We start from the raw sequence: 17,962 nt of genomic DNA on the forward strand, positions 1-17,962 counted from the left end.
GTTGCAATTGTATCCAATCACCGCAACTTTCCCGCAAATTTGACCAATCTTTGGCGTCGTCTTGAGGTGACGTCGACAAACTACCTTCTGCCTTACTTCCAGTGTTGCCAGATTGGGCGGTTTCCCATCCAGTTGGGCGGTTTCAAGTGCATTTTGGCGGGTTTTGAACATATTTTGGGCTGGAAAACGTCAGCAGTATCTGGCAACACTGCTTACTTCCGTGTTTCCGTTCAAGAGAAGCAGCATGTGCGAGTCAGTGTTTATCTAGGCTTAAATTCTGTTACTGAAAGTGTGTTATGTTTACAGTGAAGGACTGTGTGCACTTTACATTTTTTTTTTTTTTACTTAATACAAGAAATTAATGGATGACAAAATGGTATTTTATTTTCCATTTTTTAGGCAGCTTCAGCATCATACTGTGAGATTCTGTTCAAATTGTTTTTTTTTTTCTTCTATGAAGCCTGAGCCATTTATTTTATTAGTTTATTGTTATTGTTTAATTTAGTCTTCAGGAGAGGCTGCCTGCACACAGTACTAGTATTAATAGTTTTTTTTTCTTACATGAAAGCTGAGGCATTTATATTATATTTTAAGGTAACTTCATGTTGTGCTGTGAGGTTCTATGCACTTTAACTTTTGAACCAACAGGAGCATTTGGATAAGTAAAGCCTATTTTTCTGCATTTTTGTAGTCCTGGTAATCTTTTATATTGGTAAAGTTGTTTATAGGACCATTTCTCAGTGTCTTTGTTTTATTAATCAATAGTTTTTCAGTAATAACTTTAAAATTTAACATATCACTCAATTTTAATCACAAAAAGAGAAAATCGCAACAATTCCTTGCAACTTTCACTTCCTCCCGCAATGTAATCGCAACAAAAACCTAAACACTGCAACTTTCATCGAAATTTTTTGGAAACCCCCCACAACATCAGACATTTTAGCCCGCAACAATCACAAAAAAGGCCCGCGAAATCCTGGGGGGACTGATAAATGGTATCAAATGCTGCACTAACGTCAAGCAACAAAAGTAGCGAGACACAGCCCTGATCAGACGCCAACAGTAGGTCGTTTACTACTTTAACCAAAGCTATTTCTGTGCTGTGATTAGGCCTAAATCCTGACTGATACATTTCATGGATGTTATTCCTATGTAAATATGAGCATAACTGCTGTGCCACAGCTTTTTCAAGGATCTTGGAGTTATCTCCAACCTTTATAGGGGAGGTTTGATATTGGCCTATAATTGGACAGCTGACAGGGATCAAGGTCAGGTTTTTTTAAAGCCTAAGTCACAACCGGACGTACGATTTTTTGGCCGTGCGATTTTTGGAGTTTCCCAAATCGCTGGGTTTGTTTTTTTGTTTGTTCGTGGAGAAAGATGCACGTTGGCTGTAAGTTTGTCTTGCAACCTGAAAAAAACGTAAGTGCCCGTAGAGTTTGTTTGACATGACAAAGAATCTCTACGGCATGTCTGTGGCCAGTCTATGGCTCGAAAATCAGCACGTCACACGCACGCCCTCCGTGCGTTTCTTGCCTTTTTTGCACGTAGACCGGCCGTAGAAGCACGTACGGCCGGTTGTGACCTAGGCTTAATCAGGGGTTTGATAACTGCTAGTTTAAAGGATTTGGGTACATAGCCAATCGTAAGAGAAGAATTTATTATTTTTTAGAAGTGGTTCAATTACTTCAGGTATTATCTGTTTGAATAGACGTGTAGGTAAGGGATCTAGTACGCAAGTTAAGACTTTTGATGCCAAGATTAATGAAAGTAATTCAGTTTCTTTAAGGGGAGTAAAACATTCTAACTGACGATCTGATAGTTATATAGTTAACTACAAGGTCACGTTCATTGTCTGACCTTAAATTAGTAGTTTGAATTTTTTGTTGGATATTCTCAATTTTGTCATTAAAAAAATTCATGAAATCGTGACTATTATATACTGTAGGTGTGCATGTGTCTATAGTGGACTTATTCCTGGTTAATTTTGCTACAGTATTAAATAGGAATCTAGGATTATTTTTGCTATCTTCTATTAGGGAGGAGAGATGCAGTATGTTGATCTCGCAGCACTAAGAGCTTTTCTATACTTCAGGAAGCTCTCCTTCCACGCTAATTTGAACACTACCAATTTTGTTTTACGCCATTTACGTTCCAATTTTCGAGTGGTCTGTTTTAAAGTGTGAGTGTCATCATTATACCAGGGTGCTAATTTTTTGTCTCTGACCATTTTCCTTTTTAGAGGAGCTACATTATCTAATGCCGCTTTTTCACTACAAACGCGGCTGAGTCGGGCTGAGCCGTGCCGTGCTGAGTTGGGCTGAGTCGAGCTGAGCGGGGCTATTGAAGTTGCATTTCGACTACAACTGCGCTGAACCGTGCTGGCTGGAAGTGGGTGGACACATTGGGTGGAGTTAGCGAAAGTGGGTGGACGTCACGTGATGTCATTAAGCGGCACAAACAGTGACATCAGTGATCTTTTAAGCGGTAGTCTCACGACCCGGATAGTAAACAATAAACATGGAGGACATGGAGTCGTTAGTGTTGCTGGTCTTGGTGCTGTGGCTTGTTGTCACTGACAACGCCAACAGATACTGGCAAGAGCGTATAGATGAGGTGAGGTGCATAAGGCTTCAGAAATTCTCGTAATTCGTAATTCTTCTTCTTCCGGGTTTGCGATGTTTACAGATCCCAGCGTGCTCGTGGGGCGTGTGTGGGCATGTGAGGACACTCCTCACCAATCAGTGCACAGGGGAGTGTCTGCTCACGCCCCCAGCCTCACTCAGCTCGGTTTGGGTCGCTTCAGCCCTACTCCAAAACCGTGCGAGTTTTGGGTGCTAAGCAGGGCTGAAGCGAGCTGAGTCGTGCTGTTCTGAGGTAGTCGAAACGCGAGCCGTGTTGGGCTGAAGTGAGCTGAAGCGAGCTGAAGTGAGCTGAAAAAGGGTAGTGGAAAAGGGCCATAAGGTATGGCGGAATGTTGACTCGAAGCATTCAGTTGACTGATCAAGTTCTGCAGGGGCTGACAGTGACCCAATCAAAGTTGATAACTCTGGAAGATCATTTATAAAGCTCTGTGCAGTAGTTGACATGAATGTACGTTTAATACAGTAGCGTGGTGAAGTGCATATATTATTACTCCGACATAATTTGAATGAGATGAGATAATGATCTGAGACCTTCAGACTGTGGAAGTGTGACTATATTGTCTACGTTTAACCTGAATGTTAGTATTAGATCAAGGGTGTGACCACCATTATGGGTCGGTCCTATGACATTCTGATTAATCCCTACTGAATCTAAAATGGACACAAACGCTGTTTTCAGAGGTCTTCTGGGTTATCAAAGTGAATATTAAAATCTCCGACAACTAAAGCTTTGTCTAAGGAAATAACCAGATCTGAGAGAAAATCTGCAAATTCAGAAAGAAACTCAGAATATGGCCCTGGGGGCCTGTAAATAATAAGTAATGGAATTAACTGGGTAGACTTATTTTTCAAGGCTACATACATTTATATGAGTATGAAGAACTTCAAATGTATTCAATTTATAACCAGGTTTTTGTGTTACACCTAGATAATCATTATAAATAACTGCAACGCCTCCTCCTCTGCCAGTTAGACGAGGCTCACTTCATTTAATGCTATATATTCATTTGGCTTAATCCATGTTTCAGTTAAACAAAGTACATTAAACTCCTGATCAGTAATGAGTTCATTAACCATTCGCGCTTTAAATGTAAGAGATCTAATATTTAATAGCCCCACCTTTAGATCAAAGGTGCTAGCAGCAGCTGTACAGTCAGTATGATCTAATTTTATATTGATTAGGTTACTGGAGCAAACACTCTGAAAATTTCTACCTTTTTGTTGAGCTTGGGGAACAGACACAGTCTTGATGTAGTGGACCCTGAGTGATGACTCTGTGCAGCTAGCAGACAGTCGGTTTAGCCTGTTTGTCTGCTCCCTGGCCTTGGCTCTGGATTGTCAGAAATTAACTAGGCCTGTTCTGAGACTATGACCTATGCTGCAGGAAATGAGAGCAGCACCTTCCCGAGTGGGATGGATACCATCTCGCCCTAACAGGCCAGCAGTGCCCTCAAAATTAGCCCAATTATCTATTAAAGCCCACACTGTTTTCAGAGCACCACCTGGACAGCCAGCAGTTCAGCGACCATAACCTGCTGTAAGCTACATCGCCACGCCGCATTGGGATGGGGCCAGAGCATACTACAGCATCAGACATCGCCTTCGCTAATTTAAACACCTCTACAAAGTTACTCTTAGTAACCTCAGACTGACGAAGGCGTATATCATTAGCTCCTGCATGGATAACTATCTTTGAGAACCTGTGCTTGCCTAGGACCCTAAGATTACCTGCTGTGTCCGGCACCCTGGCTCCCGGTATACACCTGACTAAAGCTGCTGGTGCCCCTAAAGGCTGAGCTAATTTCACGTGCCGTATGATAGAGTCCCCTATAACCAGAGCTATTTCAGGTTTCTCAGCAGGTGCATCACTAAGGAGAGCAAACCTGTTCGACACGTGACGCAGAGAGGAGTGGTGCTCCCGTGGGCGAGCCTCAGCGGTAGCCTTGGCTCTACACTTATGCCACCGAGTCGTCACCCATTCGCCCCACTGTAAGGGCTCTAATGCCGGAGTTGGGGGATTACTAACTCCACCTAGGGCATCCAGACTTTCCCCTACAGAAACTACACTGTTCTCACGCGCACTAACCTTCTCTAAAGCCTGGACACGTGCTTCTAGCACTGGAATCTTCTCCGTCAGAGAGCTAACTAATAATTTCAGGGTCTTGCAGCTGAACAGATCACTGACAGGTGGGAAGACCTGTTTGTATTTAAACCTGAGGACCCTAACACTGCCCTCCTTGCTGCTGCCTTGGACCCCCGGTTCAGAAAACTTAAGTTCTTGCCTTCTGAAGAATCATTTAAGGTCCAAAGCACAATTCAAACAATGGCACTAACTGTCAAAGGCAAGAAAGACAGTCTAATGAGCGGGGAAATGAATCCACCATCAACATAGAAGACGACCACCCAGCTACTCAAGCCCAGGGATCATCTCTCAATCTTCTCGGATCATCATCAGACTCCAATAGCAGTGATGAAGAGGATGATGAGAAGCAAAATCAAGAGGTGCAGAGGGAGGTCTTACAATATTTTGGTGAACATCCTCTCTCCAAAAAAGAGGATCCACTGCCATGGTGGAGAGCAAATGCAGCAAGATATCCAACCCTGGCTAAGCTTGCAAAGTCTTTTCTGAGTATTCCAGCCATCTCAATGCCCTCAGAGCGTTTGTTCTCTGCTGCTGGGAACATTGCCTCAGAGCGTAGGGCAAGCCTTACTTCTGGCCATGTCAGTATACTGACCTTTTTGCATTGTAACCACCATTTGCTCTTTTAAAGGCTTGCACATGCATTGCACACACATGCACTAAGACAAATTTCTCTCTCTCTCTCATATGCATTGCTCTAAGACAAGCACTCACTATCTTGCACAAAGACAAACATTCTACTCTACCTACCTACCTCATGTGGATACAATTGGAAAATGAACTGTATTGTTTAAGTTGGATTATTAGTAATACTTGAATTTTTTTTTTTTGCTATTTTGTACCTTTTATACTTATTTATTCTTTATTCTCAGATGGGCTATTGCAGGGGGTACACCCCTTTTTCCATTTTTATTAAGATAAAACTAAGGACAAATAGGTTGTATTTCATAGGTTTTTTCCATGTATATCATAAATGTTTCACAGAAAGGTTGATTAAATGGGCTTAGTTCTGGAGCCAATAAGCCAAAGGTTTTAAGCTTTGATCTAATAAAAGTGTTGAGTTTGAATAAAACTTTTTTTTGGGGGATGAATAACAGCCAGTTGCTTGCTCATTTTAAGAGGCCTGTCATGTTGCATAACACACTATTGATATAGTTGTTTAAAAACATAAGTGTAATTTATCCGATTACTCGATTAATTGATGAAAAAATCGACAGAATACTCGATTCCAAAAATATTCGATAGCTGCAGCCCTAATTGACACCTTGTACATATTCAAAAACTCATGAAATCTGGGACACACATCTGTCATGGGCACCCCTACTCCGCCGTAGGGGCTTGACCCCATGTGTGTCTGGGCGACTCCATAGCGCCCACATATGTCATTGAGACTCCTGCCTGGTATACAGTTTCACCTATCCATGTCAAATTTGGTAGATAGATGAAATAAATAGATGAACAAAATTGCCTGTACATTGCATCAGTCATATTCAACAGTAAGGGAGATTTTTGGTTTTGTGCGTTTTGACGCGTGATACGCTTTAACAAGCTCCTCCTTGGTGGTTTGGTGGATCCATGCCATATTTGGCATACGTCATTTCAAGATGTTGATGTTAAATTGTGAAGGGATTTGTGATATGTCGCAAAATGTTGAAATGGCGAACCAATAAATGTATACGTTACGCCATGCAAGCAGGAAGTGAGTCATAAATTCACCATGCATTGCCTGATGCAGCTCAAGCTTCAGAGGTTATAGGCTATCATTGTTCTGGAGATATCCACATGCCCAAAGACATCCTCTGGTATTGCGCCACCATTTGGACATGGACAACAATGACTCCATTGCCAAAACACCTGTTACATTTTGATGTACTCTTCCTAGGCAGTTTGTTGGATTCATGCCATGTTTTTGGTATACGTCATGTCAAGATGTTGCTGATTAAGTTGCGAAGGGATTTGCAATACCTGGCAAGATGTTGAAATGGCGAGCCAATAAATTTATGCCACACAAACAGGAAGCATGTCAAAAATTCACCATGCATTGCCTGATGTGGCTAAAAATTCACAGGTTACAGGATACGATGGTTCTGATCTCCACGTGCCCAGTTTGACCCTGTGGTATAGCGGCACCATTTGGGCATGGACAATAATGATTCCATTGCCTAAAAAACTTTGACTCATGAAATATGGTGCTCACATCAGTCCTGGCCATCGCTACTCAGGGATAGAGGTTTGACCCCGGGTGTTTCCGTTGGACTCCATAGTGCCCCCACATGTCATTTAGACTTCTGCCCGGTATATAGATTCACCCATCAGTGTCAAAAATGGTAGGTGTGTGGGGTGCCCCAAGATGAACAAAACTGAAATGCACATTGTTTGTCAATTGACTTGTGACAGGATTTGTGATATCTTGCAGGATGTTGAAATGGTGAACCAGTAAATTTGTATGTTTTGACATGTAAACAGGAAGTATGTCATAAATTCGCCATGCATTGCCTGATAGAGCTAAAGCCTCAAAGGTTATAAGACATTAGGGTTCTGACAATATCCCCATGCCCAAAGTGAGCCTCTTGTGTAGCACCACCATTTGGACTTGGACAGTAATGATTCCATTGTTGAAAAACTCTGACTCCTGAAACTTGGTACACACATCAGTGCTGGCAACTGTTACTCAGGGATAGAGGCTTGGCCCCAGGTGCAACGTCGTATTGTTTTTGGCATGTTCTCGTGTGCAAGGGCTTTTTATCGCCATTAGTGGCTATATTTATTATTTTTCTTCAAAACTTTGCCATTTTAGAGGTGATTTCCATGGGCGAAAACTCATGAAATTTGGTTCACACATCAGTCATGCACACCGCTACTCGGCAATAGGGGCTTGACCCCCAGGTATCTCCGGGGGACTCCATAGCGCCCCCATGTGTCATTGAGACTCCTGCCTGGTATATAGTTCCACCTGTCTATGGTAAATTTGGTAGGTGTGTGGACTGCCCCTAGACGAACAAAATTGCAATATTCATTGCATCAGTCATACTCAGCAGGAAGTGAGATTTTTAGTTTTGTGCATTTTGACGGGTTACATTTTAATGTACTCCTCCTAGGGGGTTTGTTGGATCCATGCCATATTTGGTAGACATGTCAAGATATCGCTGATGTTAAGTTGCAAAGGGATTTGCTATATCTCGCAAGGTGTTGAAATGGCGAACCAATAAATTTATATGATGCACTATGCAAACAGAAAGTGTCATAAAGTCACCATGCATTGCCTGATACAGCTTAAACTTCACAGATTATAGGATATCATGTTTCTGAAGATCTCCACATGCCCAAAGTCATCCTGTGGTATAGCACCACTGTTTGGACATGGACAGTAATGACTCCATTGCCAAAAAACTCAGTCATGAAATTTGGTACACACACCAATCCTGGCAACAATTACTCATGGATAGAGGCTTGAACCCAGGTGTGTCCAGGGGACTCCATAGCACCCCCACATGTCATTGAGACTTTTGCCCAGTATAGTTTCACCTATCCACGTCAGAATTGGTAGGTGTGTCTGGTGCCCCAAGATAAACAAACCTGAAATATAAATTTGCTAAAACAATGGACTTGTGACAGGATTTGCGATATGTTGCATGATGTTGAAATGGCGAGCCAATATGTTTTACCATGCAAACAAGAAGTGAGTCATAAATTCACCATGCATTGCCTGATATGGCTAAAATTTCACTTTGTAAGCCGTACTGGTTCTGATGACATCCACATGCTCAAAGTGACCCTCTGGTATAGTGGCACCATTTGGACCTGGACAGTAATTACTCCACTGGCAAAAAATTAAAACTCATGAAATTTGGTACACACCTCAATCCTGGCCATCACTATTCAGGGATGGAAGCATGGCACCAGTTGTGTCCAGGGGACTCCATAGTGCCCCATCCGTCATTGAGACTCATGAGATTTGATAGGTGTGTGGAGTGCCCCTAGATGAACAAAATTGCAATATACAATGCATCAGCCATACTCAACAGGAAGTGATTTATTTTTGGTTTTGTGCATTTTGACATGTTAGAATTTTGACATGCTCATCCAAGGCAGTTTGCTGTGTTCATGCCATATTTGGTGTACAGGATGTCAAGATGTTGCTGATGTTAAATTGCAAAGGGATTTGTGATATCTTGCAAGATGGGGTAGTGGTTAGCATAGTCGCCTCACAGCAAGAAGGTTCCGGGTTCGAACCCAGCGGCCAGCAAGGGCCTTTCTGTGTGGAGTTTAGATTTTTTCCCCGTGTCTGCGTGGGTTTCCTCCGGGTGCTCCGGTTTCCCCCACAATCCAAAGACATGCAGTTAGGTTGATGTGAGGTGCCCTTAAGCAAGGTACCTGACCCCTGACTGCTCCCCAGGCGCTCTGGTGTGGCTGCCCACTACTGTGTGTGTGTGTGTGTGTGTTCACTGCTTCAGATGGGTTAAATGCAGAGGATGAATTTCACTGTGCTTGAAGTGTGCATGTGACAAATAAAGGTTTCTTCTTCTTTAAGATGTTGAAATGGCTAAACAATAAATTTGTGTTCCGTCATGTAAACAGAAAGTGTCATAAATTCACCATGCATTGTCTGATATAGCTCAAACTTCACAGGTTATAGGATATAATGGTTCTTATGATGGGCACATGCCCAAACTGACCCTCTGGTATAGCGCACCATTTGCACATGGACAGTAATGACTCCACTGCCGAAAAATTAATCACCGATGGTGCATACATCAGATACCCAGGCTTTTGTTTCACATCTCAGTGCATTGTTTGATGAGCAAATGTAACTGGTCGCAGAACCGGAGGTGCGAGGGCCCCTCATTGCCACTTGCAGCTATATTTTCTTCTCCTCTTCTTTCTTTATTTATTCATTTTTTTTTCCTCTGCGGAAGAACTCGTTTTTGAGGCACTTGCGATGCTCGAAAACTCGTGCGTAAAATCACATAGTTACACTGATCAAGGGACTAGGCATGGTCCAAAAGCTCTATAGCGCCCCCGAGAACAAGCTATGGTTCATAGAACCATAAATGAAGTTGCTCGGATCGGCATGAGATTTGGTGTGATCCGTACTCATTGTGATACAGGACAAAGTTCAATTAGTTGTAAATGACTCCGCCCAACATGAAGTCAGCCATGTTGGATGGAATGTGGGATTTTGAAATTTTCCCACGCTGTTTTGAGGGGCTTACGATGGGTAAGAACTCATGAAATTTTGCACATACATTTGTCCTATTATACAATTTGAGTGAATATGGTAAATTAGGGGCGGCACGGTGGTGTAGTGGTTAGCGCTGTCGCCTCACAGCAAGAAGGTCCGGGTTTGAGCCCTGTGGCCGGCGAGGGCCTTTCTGTGCAGAGTTTGTATGTTCTCCCCGTGTCCGCGTGGGTTTCCTCCGGGTGCTCCGGTTTCCCCCACAGTCCAAAGACATGCAGGTTAGGTTAACTGGTGACTCTAAATTGACCGTAGGTGTGAATGTGAGTGTGAATGGTTGTCTGTGTCAGCCCTGTGATGACCTGGCGACTTGTCCAGGGTGTACCCCGCCTTTCGCCCGTAGTCAGCTGGGATAGGCTCCAGCTTGTCTGCGACCCTGTAGAAGGGTAAAGCGTCTAGAGATAATGAGATGAGATTTATTGATATTTATTTATTTATTTATTTATTTATTATTTTTTAATAAGCAGATGTTGCACTGGTAGGATGACATCCAATTTCAGTGTACAATGTGCAATGACAGATATATTCAAAAGTGGAGATTTCGGTCTCATGATTCCTCCTTCCACACACACTTGCCACATTAGTTCACTCCCCATCAACATGCTCCGAGGATATGTCGCACAATCACGGTCATCTTCTTTTACATTTTGAGTTGAGAGGGATTTCTTTCACAGATACCTTAACTTGCAAGAGAACAGATAGGTGTTCCACTGACAGTATTTATTTAAAAAAAAAGACAGATGTGCTTGAAAGTTTGTGAACCCTTTAGAATTTTCTATATTTCTGCATAAATATGCCCTTAAGCATGATCAGATTTTCACACAAGTCTTAAAAGTAGATAAAGAGAACCCAGTTAAACAAATGAGAGAAAAATATTATACTTGGTCATTTATTTGTTGAGAAAAATGATCCAGTATTACATATCTGTGAGTGGTAAAAGTATATGAACCTTTGCTTTCAGTATCTGGTGTGACTCCCTTGTGCAGGAATAACTGCAACTAAACGTTTCCGGTAACTGTTGATCGGTCCTGCACACCGGCTTGGAGGAATTTTAGCCCATTCCTCCGTACACAACAGCTTTAACTCTGGGATGTTGGTGGGTTTCCTTACATGAGCTGCTCACTTCAGGTCCTTCCACAACTTTTCGGTTGGATAAAGGTCAGGACATTGACCTGGCCATTCCAAAACATTTCACTTTATTCTCTTTACTTTGGTAGAACGACTTGTGTGCTTAGGATCGTTGTCTTGCTGCATGACCCACCTTCTCTTGAGATTCAATTCATGGACAGATGTCCTGACATTTTCCTTTAGAATTTGCTGGTATAATTCAGAATTCATTGTTCCATCAATGATGGCAAGCCATCCTGGCCCAGATGCAGCAAAACAGGCCCGAACCATGATTCTACGACCACCATGTTTCACAGATGGGATAAGGTTCTTATGCTGGAATGCAGTGTTTTCCTTTCTCCAAACATAACGCTTCTCATTTAAACCAAAAAATTCTATTTTGGTCTCATCCGACCACAAAACATTTTCCAATAGCCTTCTGGCTTGTCCACGTGATCTTTAGCAAACTGCAAACGAGCAGCAGTGTTCTTTTTGACGAGCAGTGGCTTTCTCCTTGCAACCCTGCCATGCACACCATTGTTGTTCAGTGTTCTCCTGATGGTGGACTCATTAACATTAGCCAATGTGAGAGAGGCCTTCAGTTGCTTAGAAGTTACCCAGGGGTCCTTTGTGACCTCGCCGACTATTACATGCCTTGCTCTTGGAGTGATCTTTGTTGGTTGACCACTCCTGGAGAGGGTAACAATGGTCTTGAAATTCCTCAATTTGTACATAATCTGTCTGACTGTGGATTGGTGGAGTCCAAACTCTTTAGAAATGGTTTTGTAATCTTTTCCAGCCTGATGAGCATCAACAGTGCTTTTTCTGAGGTCCTCAGAAATCTCCTTTGTTCGAGCCATGATACACTTCCACAAACATGTGTTGTGAAGATCAGACTTTGATAGATCCCTGTTCTTTAAATAAAACAGGGTGCCCACTCACACCTGATTGTCATCCCATTGATTGAAAACACCTGACTCTAATTTCACCTTCAAATTAACTGCTAATCCTAGAGGTTTACATACTTTTCCCCACTCACAGATCTGTAATATTGGATCATTTTCCTCAATAAATAAATAAATGACCAAGTATAATATTTTTGTTTCATTTGTTTAACTGGGTTCTTCTTATCTACTTTTAGGACTTGTGTGAAATTCTGATGATGTTTTAGGTAATATTTATGTAGAAATATAGAAAATTCTAAAGGGTTTACCACTGTACGTTTCCCTCAGGATTTTGTGAAACTATGGTCAGTGGACCTCACTTGGGGGCATGCTCCCTTGTAAGATAATTTTGTTTATTTTAAAGTTAAATGTATCAAACTGGTGCACTTTGAGAGCAAAATTAAGAGTTTAGCTCTATGAAGAACTTGCTCAAAACAATTTTGTGCTTTAGTAATTTAAGCATAAACACACTGGTTGTAATGCCACAGCAAAAAGGCCACACCTGCAAATCATGGTTAAGGAGTTTAACAGTTCATAAACGGTTAAAAAAAATGACTAGAGCATACATTTCAGCCCTCAAAGGAAGGAAGCAGAATTGGTTACCTGTGTTTAATTGGTTTTTCATTATTTTATTTATTTTTTTTTTAGAAAATATTGAAGAGAGCGCATGCAGACTAATTTCAATTTAGGCAAAAATAAACCTATTTTGAACTTTGGTTAGAGCATGTGCTTGTATTTTGAATGACAAATACATGCTACCAGATGTGTTAGCAGCTTTTCTTACTCAAATAAGCTAAACCTCTACAAATTCAACAGCTCGTTGTTTTAAAGCAAGGAGATGAGAGTCTGACACTCTGCTGTTAATGTTCCCTAACTAAGCTAAAGTTTGAATACTAATTATCAATGCAAACTTCTGCATTGATGTTATCTGTTTGCTGTCTTAAATTGATAACCATGGTATTGTGTTTGGACTTGTGGATGACTGTAGTAGATACTGTAAAGTTAATGTTATCAGTCTCAAATCAAATGGTGGTGTGTTCTGAAAATGCTTCCGCCACCATGGTCTAGGTAACTCATGGAAAACACTGTAATGAGCGTTGCCTCACGTTTTTAATACATTATAAAATTACCTGTCTGATTACCTATCTGTTTAATAATTGACAGTCTGCTGTCATGCAATCTGGGTCAAACCTTGCAAATGACCTTCTAGCCCATCATATGTGTAACATTCTTCATAATCGATAACCGACTTTAATTTGGTGTGCCTTGATGTTCTGGTTTGACCTTTGATGTGCTTCAGCCCCAGCAAGCTTGAAAACCTCTGGTACATATGACAGTCAGTTATGGTTGGGCAAGTTCCAGCAGTTTTAAATGAAGATGCAGCCTAGCCTATAGCTATGTTTTAATGTCCATCTTAAGCTTTTCATTCTGCTCCTCGAAAATAGCATTGTGGGCCAATTCAGGATGCTGATGGCCAAACAGTATGTTGATTTTTTTTTTTTTTAATTTACATTTGTAAGCCTATGTCTCTAATGCCTGCTTTTTTTCCCCTCAAATTTTTGGCCCCTCCTTTAATTTTTGACCTTTTTTTTTGTTCATGGATTTTGTTTCATTGCTACGCAGTTTTTGCATTAGAGTAGAATGTTAATGCACATTAACTAACATGGTTGTGATTTGACCAGTGAGAACACACGTATGCTGCCACATGATCCTGAAATGACAGGCCCACAGAGAGGGCTGGTAAAAAGACAGCAAAACAAAATCTCTGTTCATTATGCCCTGACCAATAAAGCGTTCCAAGGTTGTCAAGATTAAATCTTGACACCCCCCAAAAAATGTAACTACAATTTTCAGGACATGACTAAGACTAAAAGTAAATTTTAAAATTCTTTAAATTAAAAATGAACACTACTACACTGAACTAAAACAACATTAGCTCCCAAACACTTATGGTAAATAAATATTACTTGTACAAATCCAAAATATTTTATATAAAACCCATTTAGTGACAGAACTGACTTTAAAGTTGTGCATTTTTGTAGCTTTCTGTTTAGAGACCAAAACACAAGGGACAGATGTGTATCAGAGAGGTCTGATTCACAGCACAGCTTTGCCATGTCAGACTTAAAGCCTTTTATAAGAAACCTTTCCTTTGCCTAAATTATGATAAAGCCTTGCCTGCATTTTCCTATAGTTACTAAATTCATCTCGGAGCTTGTCGGCTGTTTTGTGAATCTTAAAGGGATAGTTCGGGATTTTTGACATGAATCTATATGGTATCCCCGTCAGCAGTGTCGTGCATCCACACTGACTTACCCCCGACAGTGTTCTGTGAGCCTAGATATTGTACAGTGTTGGTCAGTGCACAAGTAGTTCCGGCAGGTTTCCTGGGGTCTGCAAAGTAACACGTTTTTCTTCTCAAAACAGCTCGTGTTCGAATGAGTGATTTATTAGCATAACAAAACCCTTGTAGTCCAAAAAGTCACACCTTGTAATTGCTTGGGGCTACTTTCTCTCAATAGCGATCAGTGCGCGCTACAGTCGCTAGTTGACAGGTAGTTAGGCTATCTGTTTCATTCACTTAGTTTCGTGCTTGGGAAGTTGACTGCATCATGTCTGACTACAGCAGCGACGACGAAGACATTGATTTCAGCACACAGCCAAGGGGGTATCTTTATGAACCCGAATATACGGATGCTGAAATTCAACAGATGGAAGTAGAACGGGCAGAGAGAGAGAGAGAGAGAGAGAGATGGTGAGCAGAGAGGTGGAAGGTGAAGCCGCAGCCGCGAGACCTCGAGTGACGGACAATTGGTGGTGTACTTGTTTCAAGTGCGAAGTAATGCAGACTGAGGTTGAATGCTACTGTTGCCATGAATGGGACCTCGTTATGCCACGGATGCAAGACATTTCGATTGACGAGGAGGCCGACGCGTCAGCATCTGTCTGCATCCCCAACAATAAGGATTTACCTGCGCTCCTGACTGCGGGTGTCCTGGAGACATTTTTCCACATCCCGAAAATCAACTGGAAGAAGCGCCCCAGACCAGCTGGACCCGATGGCCAGTTGTCTGCAGAGTGAGTGTTATTACCCTACTGTACAAGTGCTCAATTATATTGTATGGCGTAATATTTTATTAGTCTGAGCCCTGCAGTAGGTTACTGCAACCTACAGTCAAAACACGAATCATTGAATGAATCTAATGATAATCATATACATACCATAACATTTTATTGGTGACGCATATCTTTATTATTATTGTGTATCCCCAAGTCATTTATGTTGCAATTTCATGTTTGAAGCAAAGCTTTTATCCTGAGCATCACCTTGTCTCTATACCACTCTGCTCATGAATGTCCTTCAATCCTAAAGCGCTTAGGCCTACCTAATGCATATTATTTCAAGGGAGGCCTGAGGGTTATGTCCCTATGGCCCAAAGTGTACTTACAAGTGACATTTTCTCTGAATAAACAGAGATGAATAAAAATCTATTAGCATTCAAATTCTACAATAGCCTGAAATGCTGGTGCATAAATATAGAATTTCCTGACAAACTGTTGTGCTGTCAATGAATCAAAATGTATTTATATACCAATATAATCACAGCTATGCAGTTTACTCAAGGTACTTTCAAATAGAGATACTTGATATATCAAATGTACACAAACTTATTTTGTGTTTCTATTTCAGACAGTACAGGCTGGTCGCCTATCGCATTATAATGGAATGGGCCCTGAAAGGAGAGAAGCTTGGTCCAGGCAACAGGAGAGCTCTTCCCTCTTGTGTGGTGGCGCTAATAAGAAAAACATATCCATCACCAAATGGACAATATGTAGGGTTCAAAGAGTCAAATGATGCCATGCAATTGTTTTAGATTTTAAAAGTACAAAACCTTTACTGTAAATTTCTACTTTTTCACTTTTTTTTCAAATTTCTACTTTTTGAAAGTGTCTTACAAAACAATCCATATAATTAGTCAATAAAAAAAATTTCTATGACACTATATATCCAGTCTCAATCATGTTTCTCAGCAGCAGGTTTCTTGGGAAAACGTGATGTATGTTCTGAAACCAAGTCAGCCTTGTTTGGCTTTGGTGTTGGGGCAATGTTGGCTGGTATGGTGACTGGAGGATGGATGTGGAAAGCTGGGTCTCCGAGCTTCACATTCGTGTCAAGCCGTCGTTGGATGACCTGCTCCACCAAGTCTTTCCAGAACTCCTGTGTTGTTGGCTCATACAGCTTTCTTGCAACCCACCGATTTGACTGCCTTGAGTGAATGGCATTGTATCTCTCTTGTCCTGGGAATGAGGAAGGAACACAAGATAGGATGGTGTATGACCATTACATATGAAACTGAATATGGTGATTTGTGTGGCCTGTGAGGCTGTGACAGAGCAATGATGAGATTACAAATAGCTAACTCTAAAATATAAAGGCAAACAAAGATGAAATTCATTTATCTGAAAATGTAACATTTCAGAAGAAAAACAATTATTTATATATATATATATATATATATATATATATATATATATATATATATATATATATATATACTGTTTTCAAAATGATGTTTTTATCACTTTTAGGAGCTGTGTGTGTGTGTGCATCTGTTTGCACACTTACCAGATTGAGTACGGTCATGCTGACGTCCAACGTTGTGGTCAATGATGCGGAGTTGGAGCCTTGCCTGCATGGAAACATATGTGAAGTGGCGCCTCTTCTCTGCGTACTTCAGCATTGAGCTATGTAACACTTCGAGGTCCCCTAAAAGACACAAAAAACCACATTTTCAGCTTTATTCATCTACAGAAGAGCCTCATATTATCACTTTTATTATGATCAATATTTTCTATCATTTGCAGGAAAAAGTACTTAGTTAGATTCACAAAACTGCTGCTTTGTCCCAGTAAAGATGTAGCACTAAATTACTCATGATTCCCTTAGAGTTGTGTAGGGAAAAATGTAGGCAAACAAGTGATCAACCTTCTGCCCATAAGTCTATCCAAACTGACCTGTATGTTTGAACAAAGTCATTTGACTAAGGTCCCTCAAGAGGTTCTTGTCTAGTACAACAGTTCTCAAAGCGTTCCAGGCAGCATATCCCTTCGTAAGCCATTTCTTTCGTCGTTGTTGCTCCTGGCTGATATTTTCGTGGCGACATGTGTACTCCTGCCCATCTTCTTCCCAGCGATGAATCCCACATACATGATGCAGGATAGACATCCACCGGTGTCTCAGCTCCTATTTGAGGAGAAGTAGACATTGCTTAGCAAATGTGTCAAAGAAAATGTATACCACAAAGTATACACATTTGGACATGCGTTTGTGTAATGAAAATGAAAAACCAACCCAGTTTCAAGAAATAATAGCAACCATGGAAACACATTCTGAATATTCACTCTTCCAAAAAATGAAGCGTTCACGAAATCAACACAATGCAACTCCAAGTCAATTATGCTTCTGTGATACCAGCATGTCCAGTTAGAAATCAACACTGATTCTGAATACATCTAAAATGTTTGCTGGGTACTCCTAAGAGTGACAAGATATAAGAGTGTGCTTTCGATGTGTTATGCATAGCCAAAAGTTTACATGTCTATCACCTTCTCATCGCCTCCACAAGTGCTGCATGACCACCAGAAGTGATTGCCCACAGACTTGATCCATGGCTGCAGGTCCCGGTTTTCTTTCTTCCTCGCCAATGCAGTTGCCTTCTTCTTCACACCTAAATAATGCATAAAAGATGAAAATGAAAAAGCAAGCCCTGATGAATAATTTTGCAAAGTGTCACACCATTACAATACACTCTTCTGCAACATCTTCACGTATTTCAGTTCTATATAAGCAGAGGTGTCAAAAGTAAAAGAACTTTTATGGTGTAATTAC

The 17,962-nt window shown here is 41.2% G+C and overlaps 1 protein-coding gene and 1 long non-coding RNA gene across 3 annotated transcripts in view; both read left to right on the forward strand.

The window, feature by feature from the left end:
• Positions 1–17,962, forward strand: part of LOC132901320 (zinc finger protein OZF-like) — an 89,836-nt gene that overhangs the window by 54,258 nt on the left and 17,616 nt on the right. The window lies entirely within an intron of this gene.
• On the forward strand, positions 12,343–16,071 carry LOC132901333 (uncharacterized). The gene is made up of 2 exons (XR_009656841.1): positions 12,343–15,150; positions 15,764–16,071. It is a non-coding gene; the product is annotated as an uncharacterized LOC132901333 (long non-coding RNA).

Source organism: Neoarius graeffei, chromosome 17, assembly GCF_027579695.1.
Source record: "Neoarius graeffei isolate fNeoGra1 chromosome 17, fNeoGra1.pri, whole genome shotgun sequence".
NCBI lineage: Eukaryota > Metazoa > Chordata > Actinopteri > Siluriformes > Ariidae > Neoarius > Neoarius graeffei.